This window comes from Hordeum vulgare, chromosome 3H, assembly GCF_904849725.1.
Source record: "Hordeum vulgare subsp. vulgare chromosome 3H, MorexV3_pseudomolecules_assembly, whole genome shotgun sequence".
Taxonomy (NCBI): domain Eukaryota; kingdom Viridiplantae; phylum Streptophyta; class Magnoliopsida; order Poales; family Poaceae; genus Hordeum; species Hordeum vulgare.
The window spans coordinates 194,503,513-194,515,822 of NC_058520.1; positions in this window are offsets into that span (position 1 = coordinate 194,503,513).

A 12,310-nucleotide genomic window follows, 5' to 3' on the forward strand; every position below is an offset into this window, starting at 1 on the left:
AGTCTTCATACTAAATCCTTTGGTGATGCTCTCCCGTTATATTCATAACGTTTCCATCAAAATCGAGGGTTCCTCTGTTGATATAAGCTTCTTCTCTTACTGGGTCTTCTTAACTGACAGTCTCGTGGTCAATTCTAAATAACATATCGATGGTTCTCATGGTGGTCTACCATTTGTGGTTATCCTGCAGAGAGAGGGGTCTTGGTTTCATCCTCACCGTAAAATTTCTTACGCGTGACAACAAGTGCCATGTACATGGGGCTTTCATCATACCATTCTAAGGCTTAAACAAAAGCTTCAAAGAACATCGTCTCTCTCTATGGGTAAGTCCCTCAGATTTACCATTCCGAATAGCAAGATAAATGATAAGAGTAAGTCGTCATGGTGATCAATCCATTCCACACCCAAATCATTTCTCTGTATAAGGTTTAGAGAATCTCGCATTCTAACACTTGGGCATCCTCACAAGCGTTGCAGAATTTCTCTTGTCCGTGAATGAAGTCTGTGTAATCCATCGGTTCTGCAAGCTGAACAAAACATCGAACGTATCTTCACAACTCTCAGGTTTTTCGTATGCTCCTAAGAAAACGTTTGTTGATACAAGTTTCCTTCTCCAAAAAAAGATAGTACTTGATCCTTATTAGTCCAGAGGTCTATGGGTTGCAGGCATACTTGGAATCACTATGCCTTAAATCCTATAGTGTCATTCCATCATACTCTTGGGTAACCATCATATAATAAAAATCCTCAGACTTATTTTTGGTTCACACGCCATTCCATGGGATACTTTTCTTTTTCCATGGGTGTGTTTACCATAAAAGGTATTGCTTCATCCATAAATCATATTCATTTCATATTCAATCCTTTATTACATCCTTAATTTCTTCTCAAAATTCCAATTTTAGAAGTAATTTATTACAAATGCTGCCATCCACATTATTCGGTATGGTCAAGCATTTCTGCCAACTTTATTCATTTGTCTCTCTTGGAGGTACTTTAGTTCCACTGGAACTTTCCAATGTGCTCCTTGAAATCATCCATCTTTTGCTTTCTCATGGTGGCCATGAGCTTCATCTCCATCATCTCCGCATGCACTTCACTCAGGTATTCCTGGGTATGACGGAGTCTTGCTTCAAGTATTTCTCCAATCTGACATATGGCTTCCATGGCAGCTTCACGAACAGCATGAAAGAAAATTGCTCGTGGTACACGTGAAATGAAAAAGTATTGCCCCATAGTCTTTGGACAAACTCCTTTCACATGGTGGAGGTGTACTTCCACATACCAAAGTTCCACTCCATTTTCCATGAACGGGTAGCCTTTGTAGACTGCATCTCCTTCAAGATGAATGTGCTTCATCATGTCCTTCAGGATTTTCGGGTAATCATGATCACCGGTCGGGGTCATGATCGTTTCTGGGCCCTTGAGGAATGACTCGTAGAGAGTTGTCATCTGCAGGTGTGAGTAAATAGGTACTCAGTGGAATGTATGTGTCTCCTTGGTAATTATGGTACATTCCTACTTAGTGGATCCCGTGGGTTTACCGATTACTACCACACTTAAATGAATTATACTCATGCGTGCATAGACCGTATTTTCTCATATCCTCATAAATGTTCAGAGATCTTTGTTCGTAGAGAAACAACGCATACAGTTTCAACATAGACAGTCATGTGACAATAAATTCCATTGATTCATGAAGTTATTACAATCTCAGAGGCTTCTGTTACAAAAATCAACTCCATGATCTCATGAAAAACAAGAGTGCGTTAGATTACACTTATTGTCACGGTCAAAACTTAACTACTCCATTCTAGCTTTCTTCCCATGTGGAAAATCATTAGCATAATGTCCTGCTTCCTTGCAACGAAAGAAAATGAGTTCTGACAAGTCTCGAGGCTTCTTAGTGTTTGCTTTTGCTCCTTGGGTTTCAGGATTCCTTCCTGGGCACATGTTTTTTATAGTGGCCAAATTCCATACACTTGAAACATCTGATATGACTCAGGTCTTTATCTGTAGAGATTTGGCTCTTCCTAGGGTACTTTCTCTTCTTTCCGGACTCCTTCATTTTGGCCAGTTCTTCTATTGCAGGTGGATCAAACTCTACTTTTTCCGTCGGGAAGTTTCCCAGATACTCTTGGATTTTCTTCATGCACTTCTGTGAAAAATGTCCTTCTTGTCCACATGAGTAACATGCATTGGAAAAAAATCTGGTTAGGCTCCGTCCATCAGGGTCTCCAATATTTTCCATCATCACATGTTCTTCTAAAATCTTCTTCGTGAGTGTTTCCTCCATTGCTTCTTTCTGCCTCTTGACAACCTATTGCACCTTGGGGTAAATGTAACACTGGGGGTGGGTAGTGGGTGGTTCCTTCACACAAGAAACAAGTCACCTGACTAGTTGGGCATTCCTCCGCTGGGTGATTCTTTTCACAACAAGTGCATCCATCCTTGTGTTCCTCCTGGGTGTGTCCTATTTCTCCACAGATCTTGCATTCACAAGTATTCTTCTTCGGATTATCATAACACTTCTGAATAAGACGGGATCTTAACAGAGTCTTCTTGAATTCGTCCCAAGTTTCTGCTCCATTAAATCCGTCTATGGCATGATGCATTTTCCACCAGATAGCAGCACCTTGGGTAAAGTACTGAAGAGCGTGTGCCACTTCATATTTCGTTGAAATTAAATTGTTCCCGAAGTGGTTCTCCATGTTCTGAATCCATATATCAGCCTCCATCTGGGTCATTGGTCTAGAGATTACAAGTCCAGCTTCATACTCCATCTGGTAGGGTTGAGGTTTTGAGATGGGTAAGAGAGAGAGGGAGATACACACAATACAAACAATATTTTTGAGAATAGGTTTTATTTGTGGCCGTCGGAAAACACACACCAATGACGGCTCACAAATCATCGCATCTAACGTGGGCATATAACAGGGGTTTGGACTTCTAATGGTCATATAAATATTCGAACGCTTCAGGGTCTTCGAATTCTTCAGGTCTTGGGAGTCTTCAATTGGTGCAGCTTCAACTCTTAAAATGCATGATGAAATCCTCTTTACTTTGAAGTGGGACTCAGTTGATTCTTCATGTGGTCAAAGGGGTAAGGGGATTGTATAACTATTTGAGGAAAGAGAGAACATTTGATGAAATCAGAAGAGATGAGAAGTGAAAGGTGTTCTCGAAAATAAGATTTTTGAGAGATCATATCCTAAGAAGTTTCCAGTTTCTAGGGTCACGTCCTACAGTCAACATGTGCTCTGATACCATTTCAGTAGCGACCCGACTCAAAACGAGTCAAGCCTCTGTGCACCTGTGCCATCCCTGGATCAGTATGCTGGCACACACAATACATCAATGTATATATCAAAGTGCAATCACATGTAAATAGCATAAAACTGATATATACCTTAAAAATCTCAGCGGAAACAGTCATAGGGAGTGGAGTCCCAATAAACACCAACGACAAGTTGAGTGCGGACCGTAACCCTGAATCGTACTCTTACTCGTCGAGGAAAAATATCTGCAACATAAGACGTTGCTGCCATATAGGTCAGCATATTGAATATGCTGGCAAGTCACAAAAGAGAGGGGTAAAATATCATCTATACTATATGCATATTTGGCAGGTGGGGCTGTAAGTTTTTAGCGAAAAGCAAAGTTTTCTCCTACATCAAGAGAGGGGATAAAAGAAAAATATTACTAAAAGGTTGGTTGTTAACGAGATGGTTCCGCCAACCAGTTCTCATACCCAAGTTATAAATATTACCCTCATCAAATATATATAATGGTGTTGAGAATTCCACATAACTTCAGTTCCTTTGGCTCAAGTTGTCCATGACCATGGACACGGCTAATCGATTAGGTTTGAGTACTCTGCAGAGTTTTGCACACGTTCCCCACAAGATTTGATCGCCTCCGGAATGTCCTCGCACTTCAGGGTGTTTGAAGACCGGATGATCAAAACATGGTCTTTCAACGGGTCCCTCTAAATCCTTGTCGGTGCCCATTCAATCGTACCGTTCTTCTACATCTGCTAGCACCGCCTGTCCAGAGTCGCCACGTTGTCCAACCAAGCCAGAGCCCATAATGACTTGTGGCTGTGCAGGTAAACCTTGGGTCTTGAAGCCTCTGTCCGTTTCTTCGAGCCTGGGTGAAGCTTTCCGCAAGATGTCATCGAACGTCTCCAAGCATCCCGGGGTCGTCCACTGGTTTCTCCAGGGAGCCCGTCAAAACCGTCCTTCACCCAGAGTTGCATTGCTTCACGAGGTCTTGAAAAGCCTTGACTTAACCGGTCTTGGTTATTAAATTATTCTCGCATCACTCGTGATAAACTCTCAACCCGAATCCCGCCTACTCAAGCATAGCAATATGAAATTTGTAGTCCCGGGCCAAGTAACGGGGTTGTTGGGTGCCTACCACATGATACTACAACATGTAACCATAATTTCCAAGTACCTACTCAGCATGCAATTGGGCAAAGAAAGGTGAAACTACCATGCATAGAAAAACATAGGCGATAGTATGATCAAAATAACTTGCCTGTTGAGGTTGATGAAGAAGAATTATCGTTCTCGAGAAATAACTTGATAGACTATTCGTCACTCTCCGATGAAATCTATATAACAAACATATCATTCACATAAGCACTCATACTAGCAATCATTCTAGCAATGAAAACAAAAGAGAGAGTGAATAAGAATCCGAAAGAAACTTCAACTAAAACTAGGAGTCTTCTACTAGATCAAACACTAAATAGTGTTTTTTTCGTTCTAACTGAAAATAAAACATTAAATAACAGAGAACTAAGATATAAATTTAACCAAGATACAATAGAGTATTTTCACAAAACTATTTGAATGTATTTCCAAACGGGAGTTGAAAGAGTAGAGAAATCAATTGCAAGTTATTAGGGAAATAGAATTGATTTTCTTGATAACAAATAAAAATAAAAATAAAAACTTGTTGCAAACTACTGTTAACTAACATAAAAAAACATAATCTTTTTGAAACAAAAAGAAAATACTTTAAAAACAACTAAAGAGAGAGCTATAGTCAAAATCCTAAAAAGAAGTGAAACAGAAACTGTTTCACTTGAAAGAATGAGTTAAAATGCTCAAACAATTTTGAAATTTTTACCACTGATAAATAAGATCACTAGTGATCAGTAGCAAAAAGAATTAAATTAAAAGCTATTTTTAAACTCCCAGAATAAGCAAAACAAGTTTACACTAAATCTGTTCTAATTCAGATTTTGAAATTTCAAACATAGGCAAATAATATGTTTTCGAAAAGTACAGAAAAATTGTGATCTACTGGAAAAAGGTTCAACTTCATTGGGCTTCTAGAAAAATGTTATAAGGGAAACAAAATTGGAACTGGTTCTGTTTCAGAATTAAAATAGGAAAGAGAACCGATGACGTGGCACGATCTGATTTGATGAAAACCGTTCGCTGCTACCGGTAACTAGCAAATGGCCGCTATATAACGGAAGTCCTCCGGCTAAACTATAAGTAAAGAAAAACCGTTTCGGTTTTTTTGGTTAAAAACCGAACAGGTATTATGATCTAATCTAACGCGTTGATTAAAGATCTAACGGTAGAAAGTAAAACAAAAAAACAGAAGGGAGAGGGAGTTACCTCGTGCTACAGAGGAGGCACGATGGCAGGGAGGAGCAGCGGTGAGGAGGGGGCACTCCGGCGAGGGTGGAGGAGGGAGGCACTTGGGGAAGGGGGGCGCTCCTCGGCGGGGGCGAGGGAGTCCCTGGGGCTCCTGTCGAGGTGGCAGGGAAGCTCGTCGGGGTGGGGAGGGATGCAGGGGCAATGGGGTTGGGGTGGGGCGTCGTGAGGTGAGGGGGTGGTGCGGCAGAGGGCCAGGGGTGGAGGAGGCGAGGTCCTGGTGATGAAGGGGGCAATGGGAGAGCTCGTGTGAGCTTCTGTTGATAGAGAAGATCGCGATGGTGGCGCCGAGGCTACGGGCGGGGAGAAGAGGAGTTAGCTAGGGGAATGGAACGAGGAGGGCGAGGGGGTTTTATAGGCGGCCTCGGATGGCGTCCGGAAGGAAAGAAGAGGGAGAGCGGGAAGGAGAGGGTTCCTTCCTCCATTGATGGACATTATTACACGGCCAAAATAAAAACTAAAAAAAAATGTTTTTCAGGAAATCCCCTAAATGCTTTATTTCTTTTTGCAAATAATTACTCAAATAAATCTTGGGTGTCATGGCTCAAATATTTCAAAGAATATCCCCGGGTTTGGAGGGTCAAGTTTCTCCTCTCTTTTTCTTGCTTGACAAGATATGATTCCCGGCATTTTGTGAGTGAAGAAAAAATAGAATTGCAAAACAAAAATTGAAAGAAATTGAAATGCCACCTTCATTCAAATTCTTTATAGTTGAAGAAGTCATGTCATCTTCTCTCATTGATTTTAAATGGATGAATTTTAATTCACCGGAAAAGGGGAAAGTTATTTTATTCCCTCTCATTCAAAAGTTTTTGAAAAGTTTCAAACACCACTCAAGTTTCAATCACTCAAACAAAAAACAGTCATTCTAACAATTATATTAACATTCCAAAATTTGGGATGTTACAGTTGTAAATGGGCAAAGAATCAAGCACTATATCTCAAGTACTCCCATAAATGTTGAAAGCAATATTATTAATATCATAACTCCGGAGGAGTACATAAGGGATATTTATCACCCTGTTTCAGACTCCGAAAACGAAGAGGTATGTGATTCGGTAAGTAAACCGACTCCAAAACTTTTCCAGTAGCATATTTTCTCCGTTTTGGAATTTTTAGAAAATTAGAAAAATTTAAAGTAGTCCGGAAAGCGCACGAGGAGGCGACAAGCCTGCCAGGCCCGGCCTACCCACCTGGCCGGGCCTGAGTGGCTTGTGGGCACCTCTTATGCCTCCCGGACTCCGTTTTCTTGCGGAGTACTCCTTTTGGTCTGAAAAAATTCATTATATATTCTCCCAAAAGGTCTCACCCTCGTATCATGCAAATTTCCTCTGTTTTCGTTTTGAGCTGTTGTGCACACAGACCTAGATCGCTATGGCGTCCCCAAAAGTTCCAAAGGAGAAGTTCTTCGAGAAGGTCATCAATCCCTACCTCGTGGGAGTGCTGTAACACCCTCAATCTATCGAGATGCATGAGGGGTGCTGCACATCCGTGATGTTGAGGGACCCAAGAAGACCGGAAGCGTGGAGGCGAGGCTCGAAACAATGGAGCAGCAAGTCTTCAAGTGTCAAGGGATGGTGGAACGCACACTCAATGCAAACCACATGATGATCAAGGAGTTCACTAACAAGCACAAGATCGATGCCAATGACATCGGGAAGCATCTCTCCAAGCTCTATGATAGAATTGATCACCTCCAAGCCCAGATCTACTATCTGCAGAACCAAAACTGTGAGTATGAGTATAGATTTAAATCAATACGGTTCACTACAGATTTGAGGATTCCAGAGACTCGATCATCTTTCCATGATGAAGCACCTTTGCCTTGGAAGACGGAGAATCAACCCTAGATTGCAACAACTCCACCACCATCACCTTCGAGGGAAGACAATTAAGCACGGGTATGGGCACTCCTCTTGGCTTGTGCCAAGCTTGGGGGAGTTGCTCCGGTATCGTATCACCATCACATCTTTTGCCTTTACCTTTTTCTTAGTTCGATCCTTTTTGGTTTTATCTTTTTCTAGTAGAATAAAGTTTTTAGTATGCTCTAGGCTTGAGTTTTGCTTTGTGTCTCCCACGATGTAATCGAGTTCGTGAGTCATATAATAAAGAGTGTTTTAGTTAAGGGCCTTGCCTCATGCCATGATCTAAAGAAAAGAATAATAAAAGAACAAAAGCATGAAAGATCATGTAATGATATTATGGGAAGTGATGAATTCACCTATAAAAAGAACGTTGATTGTGACTTGTTGTGGGTGGACAAACGTAGACCTTGGTCATTGTTGCAATTAATAGGAAGTAATAAAGAAAGAGAGGTTCACATATAAATATATCATCTTAGGCACCATCTATGATTGTGAACACCCATTAAACTATTACATTCTTAGAAGTAGATGTTGGACAAGGAAGACAACATAATGGATTATGTTTGCTTGGTTCCGAAAAATGTTATATGACTAGAGATCCCTTAGCATGTGGCGCTTGCTTCCACCTCATATCAGCCAAAACTTCTGCACTAAGTAGAGATACTACTTTTGCATCCATAAACATTCAACCCAATTTTGCCATGAGAGTCCACCATACCTACCTATGGATTGTAGAAGATCCCTCAAGTAAGTTGTCATCGGTGCAAGCAATAAAAAAATTGCTCCCTAAATATGTATATGATCTATTATTGTGTGGAAAATAAGCTTTGTACAAACCTATGATGAGGAAGACATAAAAGCGACAGACTGCATAATAAAGTTCTTTATCACATGAGGAAATATAAAGTGACATTCCTTCACACTAAGAGGTCACGCATCCAAACCTCAAAAGTCCATGACAACCTATGCTTCCCTCTGCGAAGGGCCTATCTTGTACCTTTACTTTTTGTCCTTAAAAGAGTCATGGTGATCGGCACCAATTCCTTATTTCGCCTTTATCTTGTCTAACGTCATGTGCTAGGAAAAGATCTATATTCATATGTCAACTTGGAAGTAAGTATTCATGAATTATTATTGTTGACATTACCCTTGAGGTAAGTAGTTGGGAGACAAAACTATAAGCCTCTATCTTTCTCTGTGTCCAACTGAAACTTTGATCTCATGAGTACCACGTGAGTTTTAGCAATTGTAGAAGACGAAATGATGATTGAGTATGTGGATTTGCTTTACAAGCTCTTATTTGACTCTTTCCGATGTTATGATAAATTGCAATTGCTTCAATGATTAAAGGCTATTGGTTGTTAATTCTCAATAAGATTCTTGATCCATACTTTACTTTGTGAAGGAATTGTCACTTTAGCATAAAAGGTTATATGACGATATTGCTGTTCTAATTATGACCATGATGCCTGCATGTCCGTATTTTGTTTTGTCGACACCTCTATCTCTAAACATGTGGGCATATTTATTGATCTCGGCTTCCGCTTGAGGACAAGTGAGGTCTAAGCTTGGGGGAGTTGATACGTCCATTTTGCATCATGCTTTTATGTTGATATTTATCGCTTTATGGGCTGTTATTACACTTTACGGTACAATACTTATGCCTTTTCTCTCTTATTTTATAAGGTTTACATGAAGAGGGAGAATGCCGACAGCTGGAATTCTAGTCTGAAAAAGGAGCAAGTTTGAGATACCTATTCTGCACAACTCCAAAAGCCGTGAAAATCAATGATGAATTTTTTTGAATTTTATAAAAAATACTGGGCACAAGAAGTACCGGAGGGGAGCCACTAGGAAGCTACAAGTCTGCCAGGCCCGGCCTACCCCCCTGGCCGGGCTTGGGTGGCTTGTGGATCCCTTGTTGCCCCTCCGGCGCTCATCTTTTGCTATATGGAGGGTTTCCTTCCAGAAAAAATCAGAAGGAGGCTTTCGGGAGGAATCGCCGCCGCCACGAGGCAGAACTTGAGCAGAACCATCATCATCACCAACACTCCTCTCATCGGAGGGGAATCATCTCCATCAACATCTTCATCAGCAACATCTCATCTCCAAACCCTAGTTCATATCTTATAACCAATCTCCGTCTCGCGACTCCGATTGGTACTTGTAAGGTTGCTAGTAGTGTTAATTACTCTTTGTAGTTGATGCTAGTTGGATTACTCGGTGGAAGATTATATGTTCAGATCCTTGATGCTATTCAATACCTCTCTGGTCATGAACATAACTATGCTTTGTGATTGGTCACTTTTCTTCCTGAGGACATCGCATAAGTCTTGCTATAAGTAGTCATGTGAATTTGGTATTCGTTCGATATTTTGATGCGTTGTATGTTGTCTTTCCTCTAGTGGTGTTACGTGAACGTCGACTACATAACACTTCACCATTATTTGGGCCTAGAGGAAGGCACTGGGAAGTAATAAGTAGATGATGGGTTGCTAGAGTGACAGAAGCTTAAACCCTAGTTTATGCGTTGCTTCGTAAGGGGCTGATTTGGATCCACTAGTTTAATGCTATGGTTAGACTTGTCTTAATTCTTCTTTCGTAGTTGCGGATGCTTGCGAGAGGGGTTAATCATAAGTGGGATGTTTGTCCAAGTAAGGGCAGCACCCAATCACCGGTCCACCCACATATCAGACTATCAAAGTAGCGAATGCGAATCATATGAACATTATGAAAACTAGCTTGACAGAAATCCCCATGTGTCCTCGGGAGCGCTTTACCTCATATAAGAGTTTGTCCAGGCTTGTCCCTTGCTACAAAAGGGATTGGGCCACTTTGCTGCACATTTGTTACTTTTGTTACTTGCTACCCGCTATGAATTGTCTCATCACACAACTATCTGTTACCGATAATTTCAGTGCTTGCAGAGAATACCTTGCTGAAAGCCACTTGTCAGTTCCTTCTACTCCTCGTTGGGTTCGACACTCTTACTTATCGAAAGGACTACGATAGATCCCCTACACTTTTGGGTCATCAACAAGCATGAGGAAAAATAATCTTCAGGACAAAGAGTGCATCAAGATGTAGGAAAATAAGATACGCACTCAAGACAAATCCTTTCATGAAGCCACCAAAATTGAAAAAGGAAATGCAACGGTGGACGTGAAAGAAAAGTGGATATGAATTAGAGATGTTACTTCTCTCATGGGTAAAATATTCTAAGTAGAAGACAATCATGATGATATATATCCACAAAGAAGGATGTACACACAAAATGGTTACAAGAAGGAACAAACAAGATATCCAAAAGGAAGTCATAAATATATCAATAAGATCTTTGGTTGGAAGCATAGCACATGGCCTAATTTTCTTATTGTACAATATGAACTTCCAACATACGAACATCAAAGACATCCCAACTAGCAATAAGACATCATCGTTCGGATGCTTTGAGAAAGGAAACAAGTACTACAAGAACGAATCAAGAGATTCATGCCATGATGCAACCTGGAAAAGAAAGGATAGGTTTGGGACTTTGCAAGAAATGAATGCATTAAGTAGATACTTGTTACCGAGACAACATTGGATTGATGTAGTAGATAATTGTTAGTTGATCAGCCTAACTTGGCTCCAATAATCACATGGTCTCATCACCTTCCTTATAGGTGAGCCAAGCATCCAACGGATCTCCAATTGTTCCTGGAACAACAAAACAAACAAAATGGTGCCCAAGCTCATTGGGACCAAAGAGTTAGAAAACCAACAATACATAGGACAAACTCCACATACATATGTGCACATTGATACATCTCCATAGTATCTACTTTTCCAAACTCTTTTGCCCTTGTTTTGGACTCTAATTTGCATGATTTGAATGGAACTAACCCGGACTAACGTTGTTTTCTGCAAAATTGCCATGGTGTTGTTTTTGCGCAGAAATAAAAGTTCTCAGAATGACCTGGAAATTTACGAAGAATTTTTGTGGAATATATAAAAAATACTTGCGCAAGAATCAACCGGAGGGGTGGAGCTGTGAGCCCACAAGTCCACCAGGCGCCCCCCTAGCCGCGCCTGGCAGGCTTATGGGGCCCACAAAGCTCCACCGCCTCCAATCTCAGCTATGTTTAGCCTCTTTCGTCCGAAAAAATCAAGGAGAAGAGTTCATCGCGTTTTACGATACGGAGGCACCGCCACCTCCTGTTCTTCCTCTGGAGCGCAGATCTGGAGTCCGTTCTGGGCTCCAGAGAGGGGAGATCGTCGCCATCGTCATCACCAACCTTCCTTCGTTGCCAATTCCACGATGCTCTTCACCGTTCGTGAGTAATCTCATCGTGGGCTTGCTGGACGGTGATGGGTTGGATAAGATTTATCATGTAATCGAGTTAGTTTTGACGGGGATTGATCCCTAGTATCCACTATGTTCTGAGATTGATGTTGCTACTACTTTGCCATGCTTAATGCTTGTAACTAGGGACCGAGTGCCATGATTTCAGATCTGAACCTATTATGTTCTCGCCAATATATGTGTGTTCTTGATCTTATCTTGCAAGTTGTAGTCACCTACTATGTGTTATGACCCGGCAACCCCGGAGTGACAATAGCCAGAACCACTCCCGAAGATGACCATAGTATGAGGAGTTCATGTATTTACTAAGTGTTAATGCGTTGGTCCGGTTCTTTATTAAAAGGAGAACCTTAATATCCCGTAGTTTCCATTAGGATCCCGCTGCCACGTGAGGGATGGACAATAGATGTCATGCAAGTTCT